General features: G+C 44.2%; 1 protein-coding gene across 1 annotated transcript in view; it reads right to left on the bottom strand.

Annotated features, from left to right (window-relative positions):
• Nucleotides 1-18,500, bottom strand: part of TNK2 (tyrosine kinase non receptor 2) — a 45,390-nt gene extending 26,890 nt beyond the window's left edge. Inside the window, exon 1 of the mRNA XM_032336305.1 lies at nt 18,398-18,500. The gene's annotated coding sequence lies outside the window, so the exon portion shown is untranslated. The remainder of the gene's footprint in view (nt 1-18,397) is intronic.
• Between the last annotated feature and the right edge of the window lie 222 nt (nt 18,501-18,722).

Here is an 18,722-nt window from a genome sequence, read left to right on the forward strand (position 1 = left end):
CACCCTACATGAAACCCCTTCACCTGCCCCCTCTCTAAAGGGAGCTGGGAGTGGCTAGGAACCAGCTTGCCTCTGGTGTCCACTTCCTTCCCCCAGCCTCTCCAGCGGCATCAGTGAAGTGACAGATCCACACTGAGGAGCAGACATGACATGTAATTTCCGGCCAAGAGATTTTTTCCAAAACAATCTACCGTATTCTTGGGAATATATGCCAACCTCAACTCCAAGCCAGCCCTCTCTTACCCCCACCCTCCCTCTTCTCTAAGCCCTGGAGGGAAAACAATGTATTGGGGAAAAGGAGGGGGGCTTATAGTTCCTCTCCCAGCCAGAAAATTATCTTGCCTCCACATGCCAGCCCCACCAAGCCCAGTCAGCCTCAGCTCACCTGTTGTACACAGGCCCCAAGCTTCTGAACCAAAGCCGGCTGGCTCCCCTTGGGACCTCATCCCAGAGGGAACTGCAGCAGGCAACCCCACACCTTCAGGTCAGGCCAGGTCTGACATCACACTGGTCTGGGGAGGAGGCTGGCCTGGGGCCAACAGAGAGAGGGGGTGATTCAGACACACACCACCGCTGTCCACACCCTCTCCATTTCCAGGACGCAGGGCCCAGCCCCTCCCAGGAGAGCTTGGCAAGCTGTGGTTCTGAGGAGAGACAAAGCTGAGGCATATTGGCTTAGTGGTGCTGAGCCCACAGGCCCCAAGTCCAGCCCTGGAGCCTCTTCACCCATCTCCTTAACTGATGTTTCCCAAAGACTTCAGAATTCACCCTTCCTTCTCTCAGTGGATGCTCTGCTTGCTGGGTGTCACTTTCTCTCCTCCTGGGGTTCCAATTACCACGTGCTCTGTCTCCATTTCTAACCTCCTGAAGCCCCAGGCCCACGTTTCCAGACAGTTCCAGGACAGTTCCACCAGGACGATGCACAGGTACCACAAATTCTATATATTCAAACTGAGCTCATGAGTACCCCCCTTAAAGCTAGCTAACACATGTTCCTATATCCTGACTGAAAATATCACAAGCCAACACTGGCCACCCAGGCTAGAAACCTCACTCCCACCTCTCCCAACCATAACTCCCTACCTTCCCCACTGGGCAAGCCACAAAATCCAATCAATACCAATAGGATCAAGAAATCAGACAGACCTGAGCTGAAATCTTGGCTCTTGTCAGTTTCTAGTTGGGCAACTTTTGGGCAAATGACTTAACCTCTAAGACTCAATTTCCTCATCTGTATAATGGGAATAACCAGCACCTCCTTCGTAGAGTGCGGATTCAATGAGATAATGAATAGCACACTTAGTACAGCACCTGGCACACAGCTGCCTATTGCTGTTACTCCTATTGCCTATTGCTGAAGTCCCTCCCCTGCTTCTATCCTTCTGTAACTCCTCAATAAGCCAGATACAAGGTGCTTCAGGATCCACTCCTTGCCTATCTGTCACCTCCACACCTTATCATTTTCCTCAAATGTCTCCATATTCCAACGAAATCAGATACATGCCCCTTCCTCATATAAAATCCATGAGCAGAAATGAGTTGCACTTCTATACACAAACAATGAGACAGAAGAAAGAGAAATTAAGGAGTTAATTCCATTTACAATTGCGCCCCAAACTGTAAGATACCTTGGAATAAACCTAACCAGGTTTAGGTGAAGGATCTATACTCAGAAAACTACAGAACACTCATGAAAGAAATCGAGGAAGACACAATGAACTGGAAAAACGTTCCATGCTCATGGACTGGAATAACAAATGTTGTTAAAATGTCTATGCTATCTAGAGCATCTATACATTCAGTGCAATCCCTATCAAAATACCAGCAACCTTTTTCACAGAGCTAGAAAAATAATCCTAAGATTTGTATGGAGCCAGAAACGACCCTGAAGAGCCAAAGGAATGTTAAAAAAGAAAACCAAAGCTGGTAGCATCACAATTTCAGACTTTCAGCTCTATTACAAAGTTGTAATAATCAAGCCAGTATGGTACTGGCACAAAAACAGATACAAAGATCAATGGAACAGAATAGAGAACTCAGAAATGGACCCAACTCTATGGCCAACTAATCTTTGACAAAACAGGAAAGAATGTCCAATGGAAAAAAGACAATCTCTTCAGCAAATGGTGTTAGGAAAATTGGACAGCCACATGTAGAAAATGAAACTGGACTATTCCTTACACCACACACAAAAATAGACTCCAAATGGATGAAAGACCTCAATGTGAGACAGGAATCCATCAAAATCCTTGAGGAGAACGCAAGCAGTCACCTCTTCGATTTCAGCCACAGCAACTTCTTGTAGATATGTCTCTAAAGGCAAAAATGAACTACTGGGACTTATCAAGATAAAAAGCTTTTGCACAGCAAAGAAAACAGTTGACAAAACCAAAAGACAACCAATTGAATGGGGGAAGATATTTGCAAATGGCATATCAGATAAAGGGCTAATATCCAAAATCTATAAAGAACTTACCAAACTCAACACCCAAAGAAGAAATAATCCAATCAAGAAATGGGCAGAAGACATGAACAGACATTTCTCTAAAAAAGACATCCAAATGGCCAATAGACACATGAAAAATTACTCAACATCACTCAGCATCAGGGAAATCAAATCAAAACCACAATGAGATATCACCTCACGCCAGTCAGAACGGCTAAGATTAACAAGGCAGGAAATGACAGATGCTGGTGAGGATATGGAGGAAGGGGAGCCCTCCTACACTGTTGCTGGGAATGCAAGCTGGTGCAGCCACTCTGGAAAGCTGTATGGAGGTTCCTCAAAAAGTTGTAAAGAGAGCTACCCTACGACCCAGCAACTGCACTACTGGGTATTTACCCCAAAGATACAAATGTAGTGATCTGAAGGGGCATGAGTACCCCAATGTTTATAGCAGCAATGTCCACAATAGCCAAACTGTGGAAAGAGCCTGGATGTCCATCGACAGATGAATGGATAAAGAAGATGTGGGGGGGGTGTGTGTGTGTGTACACACATACACAATGAAATACTACTCAGCCACTGAAAAATGGATTCTTGCCATTGGCAACGACATGGATGGAACTAGAGGGTATTGGGCTAGGCGAAGTAAGTCAGCCCAAGAAAGACAATTTTCATATGATCTCATTGATATGTGGAATTTAAGAAACAAGGCAGAAGATCATAGGGGAAGAGAGGAAAAAATAAAACAAGATGAAATCGGAGAGGGAGACAAACCGGAAGAGACTCTTAATCATAGGAAACAAACTGAGGGTTGCTGGAGGGGAAGTGGGTGGAGGGATGGGGTAACTGGGTGATGGACACTAAGGAAGGCATGTGATGTAAGGAGCACTGGGTGCTATATAAGACTGATGAATCGGGACACCTGGATGGCTCAGTTGATTAAGCAACTGCCTTCGGCTCAGGTCGTAATCCCAGAGACCTGGGATCAAGGCCAGCACTGAGCTCCTTGCTCAGAGGAGAGCCTACTTCTCCCTCTGCTTGCCACTCCCCCTGCTTGTGTGCTCTCGCTCTCTCTCTGACAAATAAATTTAAAAAAAAAAAATTTTTTTTTTAAATAAAGGCTGCTGAGTCACTGAACTCTGCCACTGAAACTAATAATACACTAGATGTTAACTGAATTTAAATTTTTAAAAAAATTTTTAGAAAGATACTTGCCCTTCCCTAGATCTACTCCCTCCTTTAATTTTAATGTCTCTGAACTATTCTCTTCGTGATGGTTCTTCTCTTTGACTACATGATGACACATTCCTCAAGACCCATGTCATCTCCTCTGTAAACTGCCATTTCCTACCCCCCCAATTTTTTTTTTTTGCCATTCTTTCTGTTACTGTTAAAATGATATTTGAAAACAGGAATGGTATAAACATATAATATAGTTCACCCTTGAACAACATGGGTTTGAGTAAGGCAGCTCCACTTATATGTGGATTTTTTTCCAAAAATATGGTACAGTACTGGAAATGTATTTTCTCTTCCTTATGATTTTTAGTAACATTTATTTTTCTCCAACTTACTTTGTTCTAAGAATACTGTATACAATACATATAGCATATAAAATATGTGCTGACTGCTTATGTTATTGATTAATTTTTTCAGTTAAGAGTAGGCTATCAGGGGCGCCTGGGTGGCTCAGTGGGTTAAGCTGCTGCCTTCAGCTCAGGTCATGATCTCAGGGTCCTGGGATCGAGTCCCACATCGGGCTCTCTGCTCGGAAGGGAGCCTGCTTCCCTCTCTCTCTCTCTCTGCCTGCCTCTCCATCTACTTGTGATTTCTCTCTGTCAAATAAATAAATAAAATATTTAAAAAAAAAAAAAAAAAAAAAGAGTAGGCTATCAGTAGGTAAGTTTGGGGGGAGTCAAAAGTTACATGCAGATTTTCAATGTGCAGATTTACGTGTGAGAGGGGTCAGCAGCCCCAACCCCAAAATTGTTCAAGAGGCAACTACAGTATAGAACATGTAAAAAATAGCCAAATGAACTTGAAAATGTTTAATTATCCATCATGCTCTGATCCTTAATGGGTAACTATTTTTATAACAATCTGTATTGGTACATAATTCTACTGAGAGTTCTACACACAAACCTCTACTGTGGTTTGTACCTTGTAAAGTCACCATCTGTTTTCATCTGTCAACTTGAAGGCAGAAGCCAATAAGGTACCTGGCCAAGAGAGTTTGCTGAAAGGGACTTCAAACCCATAAGATGGACCCTGGAGAAAGGAAGGCTGCCTTACTTCCAGCAGATACCAGGAATAAGGCTCACTGTCCCCCCCCTCCACCCACCCTGGCTTTGCTCCCTCCCAGTATTTCTAATCCAGAAAAGCAAGCACCTTTGTGGAGAGAGGGGCTGCCAATTTCATAACAGCCCCTCCTGTCCCAGAACCACTAAGCTACTTTGCTCCCGCAAAGCCGGTTCAGCACCTGGGAGGACACGGGCAGTCCCTCTGGCAGAGAGAGCCCAGAATCAGCCTTCTGGAGAAGGCTGCATTCTCACTAGATTCTGCAGGGACAGCTGGAGTACACACACCGTAGCGTTAATGGGAAGGAAGTCCAGTTTGTCAGGCATCCCATCCTTACCAAGGTGGGGGGAAGGCAGAGTACAGAAGCAGATACAGGGACCCGCTAAGCCTCCTCTTCTTCAAGTGCAGCAAAGGTGTGAGTTCCAGAGAAGAAAGGAAAGAATCTGACTGAACACCACTGCACAGACCCCCATCAAACTCAACACCTCCCCCACTTGTACCAACTTGGTCTTGAAAGTATTCTGGTGCTGTTTCATGCTCCAGCAGTTCAAGAGTGGCCTGCCAACCCTGACGCCCAGAGACAGGACCCTGAGAGCCCTAACACGTTCCTGGAGCATTCCTCCCACCAACAGAACACCACCCGTGTGTGGCGGAGGATAAATTCCAGCAGCTGTCTGGGTTTTGTGCACACGCACCCCAGGCACATCCTGGTGCCAGCGCTGGGATGCGGGTTCTGCAGAGGGCCATCTCTTGCCAATCCTCTGGCCCAGGCATCGTCACCACAGCACCAGTGATGCAGTGACTCCCGGGGAGGGAGGAGGGAGGCAGTCCAGCTGCTGGCAGCCAGCCACTCCCAGAGCTCTTCCAGGGCTGGTCCTTGCCTAGTTCTCCGCCTGCCGGCTCAGGCCTCACCCCACCCCCACCCCTTCAGCAAAAGCCTAGAGCTGAAGGGGCCCATTGTTGAGCCCTGGAGGTGGGGTGGGGAAAGAAGCCAGGGCTGGGACTGGTAGAGCATTTATTCTGCAAGAAGGACTGCTCGTCCCCTCTGGACCACATCCATAACCAGAACCCCAGGAACTAGCAACACCCAGTGCAGGACAGGCGGCAGGGGGCAGGAGAGGAAGAGTCTGAAACTGGGAGCAAAAGAAATGTTGAACTACTTCCCACCCACTATATCCTGCCTCTCCACTTTAGCAATAACGGAACTGAGAACCTGAAAGGGAAGGGACTTGCCCAGTTCAAAGCACTCACAGGGCTATGATCTGGACCTGGGGAGGTGATTCTTTTCTAGCCACAGAGGGGTAGCCATGCCAAGCCGGGGAGGAGTAAAGATGAGGGGCCAGAAGAGGAGACCTGCTTTATTAAGAGACACAGCAAATAGGAGACAGGCAGAGAAAGGTAGAACCTGGTGTTCTCACACCAAGCTGAGGCCCTTGGCTCCAGGGCTCCCAGGAGGCACCATTGCTGAAGGAAGAGACCAGGTCAAAACTCTTAACTCCAACCCCCTCCTCAGTCACTTACCATGTACCTACTACGTGCTCACCCTGTGCAAGGGAAAATAAAAAGGCAGGAGAAGTTACAGTCTGTGTCCTCAAGAAGACACTATGCGCAGGTTCTTTTTTTTTTTTTTTTTTTTAATGGAAAGCAATGGATTTTTTGTTAGCTAATTTATTTTTTTTAAAGATTTTATTTATTTATTTGACAGACAGAGAGAGAGATCACAAGTAGGCAGAGAGGCAGGCGGGGGGCGGGGGGGCAAGCTCTCTGCTGGGCAGAGCCGGATGCAGGGCTCGATCCCAGGACTTTGAGATCATGACCCGAGCTGAAGGCAGAGGCTTAACCCACTGAGACACCCAGGTGCCCCAACTAATTTATTTTTAATAATCTCTACACCCAGTATGGGGCTCAAACTCAAGATCCCAAGATCAAGAGATGGATGCTTACCCCACTGTGCTAGCCAGGTGCCCCTATGTACAGGTTCTTTAAAAGCTTTATCTAGGGGTGGGCGCCTGGGTGGCTCAGTGGGTTAAGCCGCTGCCTTCGGCTCAGGTCATGATCTCAGGGTCCTGGGATCGAGGCCCGCATCGGGCTCTCTGCTCAGCAGGGAGCCTGCTTCCCTTCCTCTCTCTCTGCCTGCCTCTCTGCCTACTTGTAATCTCTGTCTGTCAAATAAAATAAATAAAATCTTTAAAAAAAAAAAAAAAAAAAAGCTTTATCTAGGGGTGCCTGGGTGGCTCAGTGGGTTAAGCATCTGACTCTTGATCTCAGTTCGGGTCTTGACCTAATTATTAATTAGCTCTAATGATCTTGATCTAAGATCTAATTATCTTTATCTAATTATTAATTTAAAAACAAAAAAGCTTTATCTGCATTGACTGATACAAACCTCCCCTTACTACCCTGCATTATTCCTGTTTTACAGATGAGAAAACTGAGGTTTGGAGAAGTGACCAGGGTCACAGAGAGAGTAAGAGAGAAAGCCAGAACTCAGCTCCTATACAGCTGCACACTGCATTTCTTGGCTCAAAGATGCGGGCCCACAGAGTCCTATCATTAAAAATATACTGAATGGAGGCGCCTGGGTGGCTCAGTCATTAAGTGTCTGCCTTCGGCTCAGGTCATGATCCTAGGGTCCTGGGATTGAGCCCCGTATTGGACTCCCAAATTGGTTCCTCTCCTGCTTTCACTGCTTGTGTTTCCTCTCTCACTGTGTCTCTCTCTGTCAAATAAATAAACAAAATCTTAAAAAATATATATGTATATTTATACATACTAAATGAATTCAGGCATTCTGTGAGGAAGCTTAAGGAGAGGATAGAGGTTTCAGAAAAAGACAGGAGATTGCATACCCACACATAGTTCCACTCCTTCCCGAAGCCCCACCAAAACTACAATTTTAAAAAGAGAAAATAAAAACTTTAAGAGAAATTTGTTGAACAGCAGAAGTCCCTAAGGATGGGAAGGACAGCAGAAGAAAGAACCACAACAAAATTTTGGAAGCTGGAAAGCAGCTGGGCCAGTGACAAGTGGGAGCCAAGCTGAGAAAAGTCACAACCCCCAAGGTGAGAAGCATCTAACTGACCCCACCGAAACCTCCAACAGCTTGGGAAATGGAAGTCTCAAAAACCTCTCCAAGAGGAAGAGGTGGCAGAGGGTAAAGTGCTAAAAATATAGAGTATTATTTAAAAGCTATTTAAGAAGCAGTAAGACCTCCCCACCCCCACCCCGTACAAAGCCATTGGGTTACTATCCTTCAACCATCCTGCAAAAGGCAGGGATTCCCCTAGAGGGGATAAATGGAACATCCCTTCAGGCACAGAGGGCCTGACTGGAGAATGGGGGAGGGGAGGAAGGGGCAGGAGGGAGGGGTGTGTGTGTGTGTGTGCACGTGTGCGTGCACACACTACATCAAAAATAAGGAAAGCATACATAGATGTTGAGATCCCAGTCCCCTTCTTTACTTCTTCCTTGAACATGGAGCCTGGCTTCCACCTTTTGGCAGGAGACAAGAGTGTCTTTTCTGGATAGTGCCTGGGGGTTCAATCATTAAGCGGCTGCCTTCAGCTCAGGTCATGATCCCAGAGTCCTGGGATCAAGCCCCACATGGAGCTCCCTGCTTGGCGGGAAGCCTGCTTCTCCCTCTCCCACTCCCCCTGCTTGTGTTCCCTCTCTCACTGTGTCTCTCTCTGTCAAATAAATACATATTTTTTAAAATTTATTAAAAAAACAAAAAGAGTGTCTTTTCTGGTGACCCTGACCAGGTCAAGAAATACATAAAGATACAAACACCAGTTCTCAACAAATGGCCCATCCAGGTCACCACACAAAGGAGCTCCATCAACAAGCCCACCCAGTGCTGTAGCTTCCCCCACTCAGCTGAGAGCAGACAACACAAAATCACCAGACACCCAAGGCAAGCCTCTAACACGGAGGAGAGAGAGCAAAATACATAGGAAAAGACAACCAAGAGGAAACAAACTATGCAGGAGAAGAAATTTTCAGACAAAAAAACGCTCATTAATATATATTCAGAGAGACAAAATATTGTCTTTCTGGATATTATTGGGGGGGGGGATTACAAACACAGTAGGTGACATACAAAATTCAACAGATGCTTCCCCACTCCAACCAGCAGAGTCTGGCCCACAGCAGGTGCTCACTCATCGTATCTACTGAATGGATAAATGAGGTAGTGATTCTCAAACTTTAATGCACACAGATCACCCAGGACCTTGTTAAAGTGCAGATTCAGATTCCATGGATATGAGGTAGGCCCTAAGATTCTCCATTTCTAACAAGCTCCCAAATGACACATGGTTTGGTCCAGCAGACCACACTCTGGGAAGCAAGGGTCTTCTGGAGCTGTTCTTTGCACTGGCTAGGCATTAAAATTACTTGGAGCTAGCAGAGTGTCCACGTGGCAGCCCCACCCATTGAGACTCTAATCAGCTTAGTCTAGATGAGACTGAGACATAGCTTAAAGCCTCTCCAGATGAATCCAGACAAGAGTTGAGAACCAATGCTCCACAGAAAGCCTGTAATTGTGTCAATCATTTGACCTGGCCAGAACTGTCCTGTTCTCCCCCACTGTTGACACTGACCACTCTTTCTGAAGGCCCTTCTCACCGTGGCCATAAGCATCAGTTTACGAGATGACTTACTATACCGATGATGCTTCTCAATTCTGTGTAAGTCCCGTTAATGTCAGTGGATGGAGAAATCATTCTACTGAATTCCCAAGATATTCATTCTGAGAATGTTGTCCTTATTAGATTCTCACACTTACCCTAACCTTCCTAATTTCTTTGTTACTTTGGACCTTAAAACTTTCAGGTTAAGCCCTTTTAGGGAGGAGTTTTTTATTTGTTTTAGTGAAATGTGGATATTTTCCTAACCAAAAATCCTAATCCATTTTCCCAATGTTCCTATTACTAAAGTAGAATTTAGTAGTTTTGTATCCATCTCATCCATGCCAAACATGGGATAAAATAATATCAACAGACATTTACTGCTATCAAAATTGCTAAAATTACAATAGAAAGGATGGAGGATAAGCTCAGGTCTTTCACAATAAAGAGCAAAAGACATAAAGATGGCAAAGAGGAGAGAAAGAAATAAAACCAGATGATTGGTACAAAAAGGTCCAATATCTAAACAAAAGGAGTTCAGAGGAGAGAGGGGAGGGAGGGAAATAACCAAAATAATACAAGAAAACTTCCTAGACCTGAAGTATAAGCTTCCAAATCAAAAGGGTTCACTGAGCATATAGCACAAGATGAAAACAGACCCACAATGAGCTACATAATTAGGAAATCATCAGGAAACAGAATACTGGAGATAAAGACAAGATCTTACATACTTCTGGGGAAGGGAAAGGGTCCCACATAGGTCCCACACAGGATGAGGAGTGACTTTAGACTTCAGTGTTAACTCTAGAACCTAAATGCAATATCCGCAAGATGCCAAAGGAAGGCAATTTCCAACCTAGACCTTTACATTCACTTGACTGAGTTTCTAATATTGTGTCTTCTAGCTCACCAAGTTTTTCTTCTGCAGTGTCTAATCTGTCTTTAATTCCATTCAGTTTATTTTTTCATCTCATGCAATGTAGTTATTTATGTATTATTTGAGAGAGAGAGGGAGAGCACAAAGGGAGAATAAGGGGGAGAAGCAGACTACCTGCTGAGCAGATAGCCTGACATGAGGCTCAATTCCAGGACCTGAGCTGAAGGCAGATGCTTAACTGACTGAGCCACCCAGAAGCCCCTCATACAATATAGTTTTTATTCTAGAAGTTCAATTATAATCTCTCTAAAAATACATTTTTTAGGAGTACCTGGGTAGCTCAGTCAGTTAAGCATCTCAGGGTTGTGAGGTAAAACCCCATACTGGGCACAAAGCTCATTAAAAAAAAAAAAGACAGATTTCCTATAGAAATGGAAATGAGAAGACAGTGCCAAAATATTATTTAAGTACTGAAAGAATAAACTAATGACCTAGAATTCTAGTCCAATGGAAATCTTTTTTAAGACTAGTGGTGCCTGGGTAGCTCTGTTGGTTAGGCATCTACCTTTAGCTTGGGTCATTATCCCAGGGCCCTGGGATCAAGCCCCACATTGGGGTCTGCTCACCAGGGAGTCTGCATCTCCCTCTGCCCTTCACCTTGCTCATATTCTCTCTCTCTCTCTCAAATAAATAAAATCTTTAAAAAGAAAAAATAGGGCGCCTGGGTGGCTCAGTGGGTTGAGCCTCTGCCTTTGGCTCAGGTCATGATCTCAGGGTCCTGGGATCGAGTCCCACACTGGGCTCTCTGCTTGGTGGGAAGCCTGCTTCCTCCTCTCTCTCTCTGCCTGCCTCTGCCTACTTGTGATTTCTCTCTGTCAAATAGATAAATAAAATCTTAAAAAAAAAAAAAAAAGATTCAATTTCCATTATTTAAAAAAAAAAAGAAAAAGAAAAAGAAAAAATAAAGACTAAACAAACTTTTTAAACCTACAAAAGCTGAAAGAATTTATCACCAGCAGACCTGCATTACTATAAAAGAAGTCCTTCAGATAGAAGGAAAATAATACCAAATAGAAATATGGATCTACGCAAAGAAATGAAGCACAAAGAGGGGCACCTGGGTGGCTCAGTCAGATGAGCATCTAACTCTTAGTTTCTACTCAGGTCATGATCTGCAGGTTGTGAGATCAAGTCCCTGGTCAGGCTCTACACTCAACACAGAGTCTGCTTCAGATTCTTTCCTTCTCCCTCACCCTGCCCACCCCATGCCTCCTCTTGCTCATGGTCTCTCTCTCTCTCTCAAATAAGTAAATAAATAAAATCTTAAAAAAGAATAGGGGGCACCTGGGTGGCTCAGTTGGTTAAGCATCTCCCTTTGGCTCAGGTCATGAGCTCAGGGTCCTGGGATCAAGTATCACATCAGGCTGTGCTCAGCAGGTAGTCTGTTTCTCCCTTTCTCTCTGCTCCTCCTCCCCCTGCCCTTGTGCCCTCTGTCTCTCTCCCAAGTAAGAAAAATCTTAAAAAAAAAAAAAGGGGGGGGGCACCTGTGTGGCTCAATCAGTTAAGCACCTGCCTTCAGCTCAGGTCATGATCTCAGGGCCTTGGGATTGAGCCCCACAACTAGCTCCCTGATCAGCGGGGAGCCTGCTTCTCCCTCTCCCTCTGCTCCTCCCCACCCTGCTTGTTTGCTCTCTCTCTAAAATAAATAATTAATAAATAAATCTTGAAGAAAGGAAGAAAGGAAGGAAAAGAAAAAAGAAAAGAAGTGAAGTGAAGCACTGGAAATACCAACTACATGGGTAAATAGTTTAGATGTTTTTATGATTTAGATTACTTTAAAAGACAAATGGACTGTTTAAACAAAAATAAGATGAGTATAGTATGTATTTACAACGTGTATAAGAGTAATTTTTGACAACAGCATAAACGGAGAGAAATAAAAATTTTATACTATTATCTGTTTATACTATTACTAACAAAAATATGGGTATTTATACTTGAAGGCAGACTGTAAGTTAAAGATGTATATTATGATTCCCATAGACAGTACAAGAAAACTGTCCTTATAAACATAAAAGCACTCTTAATTATAGGAAACTAACTGAGGGTTGCTGGGGTGGGTGGGGAGAGGGATGGAGTAACTGGGTGATGGGCATTAAAGAGGGGACATGATTTAATGAGCACTGGGTATTACATGCAACTGAAGAATTACTGAACTTTACATTTGAAACTAATGATACACTATATTTTAACTAACTGAATTTAAGTAAAAAAAAAAAGATGCAAAATTCTTTTTTTTTTAAGATTTTATTTATTTATTTGTCAGACAGAGTACAAGCAGGGGGATGGAAGGCAGAGAAAAAAGCAGGCTCTCGGCTAAGCAGAGAGCCCAATGCAGGACTTGGTCCCATGACCCTGGGACCATGACCTGAGCCAAAGGCAGATAGATGCTTAACCAACTGAGCCACACAGACATCCCTAGATGCAAAATTCTTTTTTTTTTTTTTTTTACTTTTTGTGTACTTTTTTTTTTTAAGAGATTTTATTTATTTGAGAGAGAAAGTAAGAAAGGGAAAGAGAGAGCACGAGAGGGGAGAGGTCACAGGGATAAGCAGACTTCCTGCTCAGCAGAGAGCCCGATGTGGGTCTTGATCCCGGGAGTCCGGGATCATGACATGAGTAGAAGACAGTTGCTTAACCAACTGAGTCAGGCAGGTGCCCCTAGATTCAAAATTCTTAACAAATTCTTTAGCAAATAGAATCCAACAATACATTTAAAGACTAATACACCATGACCAAATGGAGTTTGTCCTAGGAATGCAAAGTTGGTTTGAAACATTTGAAAATCAGTTTTAACAAATCAGTTAATTCAACATATTAACAAACTAAAAAAAAAAAAAAAAAAATCCTACAGTCACAGGAAAAAAACATTTGACAAAAGCAAAACAGAAATAGAGGGAGCTTCTTCAACCTGATAAAGATCATATATGAAAAACCTACGACTAACATCAGGCATAATGGTGAAACACTGAATGTCTTCCCCTGAAGATCAGGAACAAGTAATCTCATCTTCTATGCAATCTTATCCCAGAGGATATAGCCAGTGCAATCAGACAAGAAAAAGAAGTAATTATCAGGCATAAGGAATAGAAAGGAAGAAGTAAAATTGTCTTTATTAGCAAATGACATGGCAGTCTATGTATAAAATCCAATGGAAGCTACAAAAAAGTAACTAGAATACATTTAACAGGTGGTAGGATGCAAGGTCAATATACAAAAATCAGTTGTGTTTATATATATACTAACAACAAACAATAGGAATTTGAAATTTAAAAATACCATTTTATAGCAGCATTACTGACAACAGCCAAAAAGTGAAAGCAACCACCAGTAAATGAATAGAGAAACAGAATGTGGTATAGTCTCACCTTGGATTATTATTCAGCCTTAAAAGAGAAGGAAATTCTAACACATTGTACAACATGGATGAACCCTGAATACACTGTGTATGGTAAGTGAAAAAAGCTAGTCACCAAAGGACAAATACTGTGTGATTCTTTTCCTATGAGGTAATTTAGAATAGTCAAATTCACAAAGACAAAGTAGAACATGGTTCCAAGGGCTGGGGCGGAGGGGGAATGAAGAGCTATTGTTTAATAGGCACAGACTTGGGGCGCCTGGGTGGCTCAGTGGGTTAAGCCTCTGCCTTCGGCTCCGGTCATGATCTCAGGGTCCTGGAATCGAGCCCCACATCGGGGTCTCTGCTCAGTTGAGAGCCTGCTTTCCTCTCTCTCTGCCTGTCTCTGTGCCTACTTGTGATCTTTCTGTCAAATAAATAAATAAAATCTTTAAAAAAAAAAAAAGGCACAGACTTTCAATTTTGCAAGATGAAAAGTTCTGGAGATAGATGGTGGTGATAGTTGCACAACAATGTGAATGTACCTAACACTACGGAACTATACCCTGAAAGACGCTTAAAATGGTAAATTTTACTACAGTTAAGATAAATAAAAAAGCCAAATACCATGTAAAAAATACCATTTACAATAACATAAAAAATACATAATACTTAAGTATATCTGAAAAAAGATGTGAAAGAGCTGTATAAACTACAAAACATTGGTGAAAATCTTAAAAATCCAATACAGACATACACAATGTTTATTGGTGATAAGGTTCAACATTGATAAGATAATGGATACCTCCCCAAATTCATCTATACATTCAACACAATCCCAATCAAAATCCCAGTGGACTTTCTGGTAGAAATTAACAAATGGATTCTAAAATGTATAGGAAAGTGTAAAGAATGTGGAATAACTAAAACAATTTTGAAAAGGAAGAACAAAATTCAAGATCTTACCCTGATTTCAAGATTTTCCATAATCTACAGTGATCAAGATAGTGTGGTACTAGGATAAAGACAGACAAATTGATCAATGGAATAAAAAGAGAGTCCAGAATTACATCTACCCATACACAGACATTGATATTTGACAAAGGTGCAAAGGCAATTCCACGGAAAGACAAGTCTTTTCAACAAAGGGTGGTGGACTAGCTGGATCTCCACAAGCAAAAAGCTGAACTTCAATTCCTACCTTGCACCACATACAAGAATTAACTCCAAATGGATCACAGACCTAAATGCAAAACCGTAACTATAAATCTTCTAGAAGGGGGCACCAGGCTGGCTCAACCAGTAGTGTGACTCTTAATCTTGGGACTGTGAGTTCAAGCCCCCACACTGGGTGTAGAGATTACTCAAAAACAAAAATCTTTATAAAAATAATAATAAATAAAACTTCTAGAGGAAAAATAGGAGAAAACCACTGTGCTTGGGTTAGGCAAAGATTTCTTGGACATGACACCAAAAGCAAAACCATAAAAGAACAAATTGTTAATAAAATTTTTTTTAAAAAATTGTTAAACTGGAGTTCATTAAAATTGAAAACCTTCACTTGTCAAAAGACACTGTTAACAGAATTAAAATGCAAGCCAAAGACTGGAAGGAAATATTTTCAAATCAAACAGAGACAATCCCAACATATTCAACAAAGAGTTTGTATGCAGAATATATAAAGAACACACAAAACTGAATATGAAAAAAACCCACAACTGAAAAATGGGTAAACTATTTGTTTTTTTGTTTGTTTTTAAAAGATTATTTATTTATTTGACATAGAGAGAGCACGCGCACACGCACAAGTGGGGGAACGGGCAGAGGGAGAAGGACAAGCAGCCTTCCCACTGAGCTGGGAGCCCGATGTCAGCTTGAACCCAGGACTCTGGGATCATGATCCGAGCTGAAGGCAGATGCTTAACAACCGAGCCACCCAGGCGCCCCTGGGTAAACGATCAGACTCATCACCAGATATACAAATGGCAATCTAGCACATGAAAAGATGCTCAGTAATAAAAGCCACTGGGGAAATGCACATTAAAATCACAATGAGATAATCACTACAGACCTATTAGAATATCTAACATTAAAAAGACTGATCACACCAAGTGTTGACAAAAAAGTGGACAAACTAGAACTTTCATCCTCAGTTGGCAGATATGTAAAATAGTACAGCCACTTTGGAAAACAGTTTGGCAATTTCTTTAAAAGTTAGATGCATCCCTACCGTATGATTCACAATTCCAATCCTAAGGATTCACCAAAGAGAGATTAAAAAAAGAGATCTCCACAGAAAAACTAATACATATGTTCACAGTTTTATTTGTAATAAACAAAAACTAAAAAGAACCCATTAACAGGAGAATGGATAGACTGTGGTTTATACATATAATGGGATGCTACTCAGCAATCAAAAAGAATGAGTTACTGAAATACACAACCTGAATGAGACTCAAAATAATTATGCTTAGCGGAAAAAAGCCAAGCAAAAAAAGGGAACATACTGTCTGATTCCATTGACATAAAATTTCAGGTAATGCAGACTAACACAGACAGACAGAAAGCAGACGGGTCTATTGCCTGGGGAAAAGGGAGAGCAAAGGAAGGGCAGGATGAAGGAATCGGGGAGGGGCACAAAAAACTTTTGGAAGTTTGGGAATAATGGTATGTTCATTGTCTTGATTGTGGTTTTGGCTTCCCAGATATACACATATATTAAAACTTATTGTTTTAAATATGTTCCATTCACTGAGCGCCTGGGTGGCTCAGTGGGTTAAGCCGCTGCCTTCGGCTCAGGTCATGATCTCAGGGTCCTGGGATCGAGTCCCGCATCGGGCTCTCTGCTCAGCGGGGAGCCTGCTTCCTCCTCTCTCTCTCTCTGCCTGCCTCTCTGCCTACTTGTGATCTGTCTCTGTCAAATAAATAAATAAAATCTTTAAAAATAAATAAATAAATAAATAAATAAATATGTTCCATTCACTGTATATCATTATACCTCAATAAAGCTGTTGTTAAAAAATGAAAAGAATAAACACTTCATTTTTCAGACTGAAGCCCAGGGCAGGGGCTAACCTTGGACTTAGGAACCAGAGGACAAGATCTGGGAGCATGATACCTCCTCTCCAACCTCTGCCAGGAGGAGCCAGGGTCCCTGAGAAAACGGGAACCAGGCTGCCAGAGAGGCGTCTGAGCCCTGGACACTCTGTCCTGAGTGGAGAAACTGGAAACTGGAGCCCACAGACATTATCTTGCCCCAGGAGGTTACACAGCTAGTAAGTGGCCTAAACCTGGGTCTGTCAAAGTGCTTCTCCTCTTCTACCGCAAACTCAAAAAAGCTGATCTGAAATACGATGAAGATAAATGCTTGTGTGTCTTGTGTTTAGAACAGACAAGTCTCCCCACTGAAGCCAGAGAGCCAGAACCAGTTTGGCCATTCGAGAAGAGCCAGGCACCATGGACACAGCAGCTGAACTTCCAGTGCAGGAGTGTTTGGGGGTGGCGGGGTGACAGGCAGGCGTGGGACGAAGCCGACAGTTGGTCTGGGCTTTGCGTGAGGAGCAGACTAACCGGCTCCTCCAGCACGGTTCCAGCAGCCACCTGCAGAAGGCTTTGCCGGGCCCTCTGCCCCAACAAGAAAGCACTACCTCCACCCACACAGGCTCAGACAAGGGTCTGGGGGGGGCCATCTTACTCCAAAACCACACTTTTGGTTGGGTCAAAGAAGGGACCCAGCTGAGGCCGGCAGCAATCCGGCACCCACCCTGACCCAAGGGCTAGAGAAAGAAGCAGGAATTCACATGGTACCAGGTAAGAGATGAACAACCCTAGGAAGATGAGGTCCATAAACCGGCCAACCAAGCCCCTCTGGGCCAGGAATCAGTAGGTCTGGCATCCAGACCATGGGGGAACACAAGAAGCCAAATTTAGTCCCCATCCCTGCAAGCCCCACTTCTAGGCTGGGCTAGGAGCTGGCCCGGGCTGGTAGAGAATCCAGGATGCCGCAGCTGCCCCTCTGTCCACTTCCATGGGGTGAGGCTGAGCTCTGGGCCCCAGATGATGCCCAGAGTCCAGCAGAACGGACATCCCCTCCTCAACCACCCCACCTGAGAGCCCACACTCCGTATGAGGCCTCACTCGCAGTTCTCTGCCCTTTTGTCCCTGTTCATCCTTGGCCCTGGGCCCTGGGATATTAATCAGCTGTGACTAGAAGGTGTGATGGGAGCAGGTCAGGTTCACGCTCAAGTCACAAGCGTCCACACTCACATCTCAGATCACGTGGCAAAGAGGGTTCCTAGATAAGGTCTTGTTAATGCAATACTGCCCCTTCCCTTTTATGGAATGTGTCTGGAGGACCTGAGGAAACCTGTGTTGATTGCACCATCTTGGCGCTGGCACGGAGGCACCCCATCAACAGGGGTAGACAGCTGGAGGGGTGACCACCTAGGCCTCTGCAACCTCAGCCTGGGGCTACCCCTCTCTGCCTTCTACCCAGGCCTGGCAGCCGCCCAGACACCCTCATCTCCAGTCTAGACTCTAAGGAAATGCCCCATCACTCCAGTTGGCATTTTTAGTGGTTGGGGAAGGGATCCGGTCTTGCTGTTCAAAAACTGCACTGCTTCCTTCCTCCCAGGTTTAAACACAGGAGGGGGGACGCGAGCAGTCTGGAGACCACCCTCTCCTGAAATAACTGCAGCCCCCTGCTTCAAAACACACCAACTCCCGCTGCGAAGAGAATTCGGTTTCCTTACCTGCTGCCTTCTGCTGCCTCCCCGCAGACACAGTTTCGATGAGGTCCAGGCTGAGGTGGCAGAAGATCCAGTAGGACACACTGCCTGCTCTCGCGCAGTGGGTTCCAACGCTCCGACGCTCCGATCCCCAAACCCCTACATTTTGAGCTCCGCTAGACCCCGGAGCGATCCCCGTGCGGGGCAGCCGGCCTGCAGTTTACCACCTCCTCCTCCGCCGGCGCCTCCGGATCCTGGGCCCCTCAGGGGGCCCCTCTCCCTCCCGCGACCCCTTCTCGTCCAGGTATGTCTCCTGGACAGCCCGCACCACCTGTCCTTCCTGCACCCC

This window comes from Mustela erminea, chromosome 1 (genome assembly GCF_009829155.1).
Source record: "Mustela erminea isolate mMusErm1 chromosome 1, mMusErm1.Pri, whole genome shotgun sequence".
In the NCBI taxonomy this organism is placed as follows: Eukaryota; Metazoa; Chordata; class Mammalia; order Carnivora; family Mustelidae; genus Mustela; species Mustela erminea.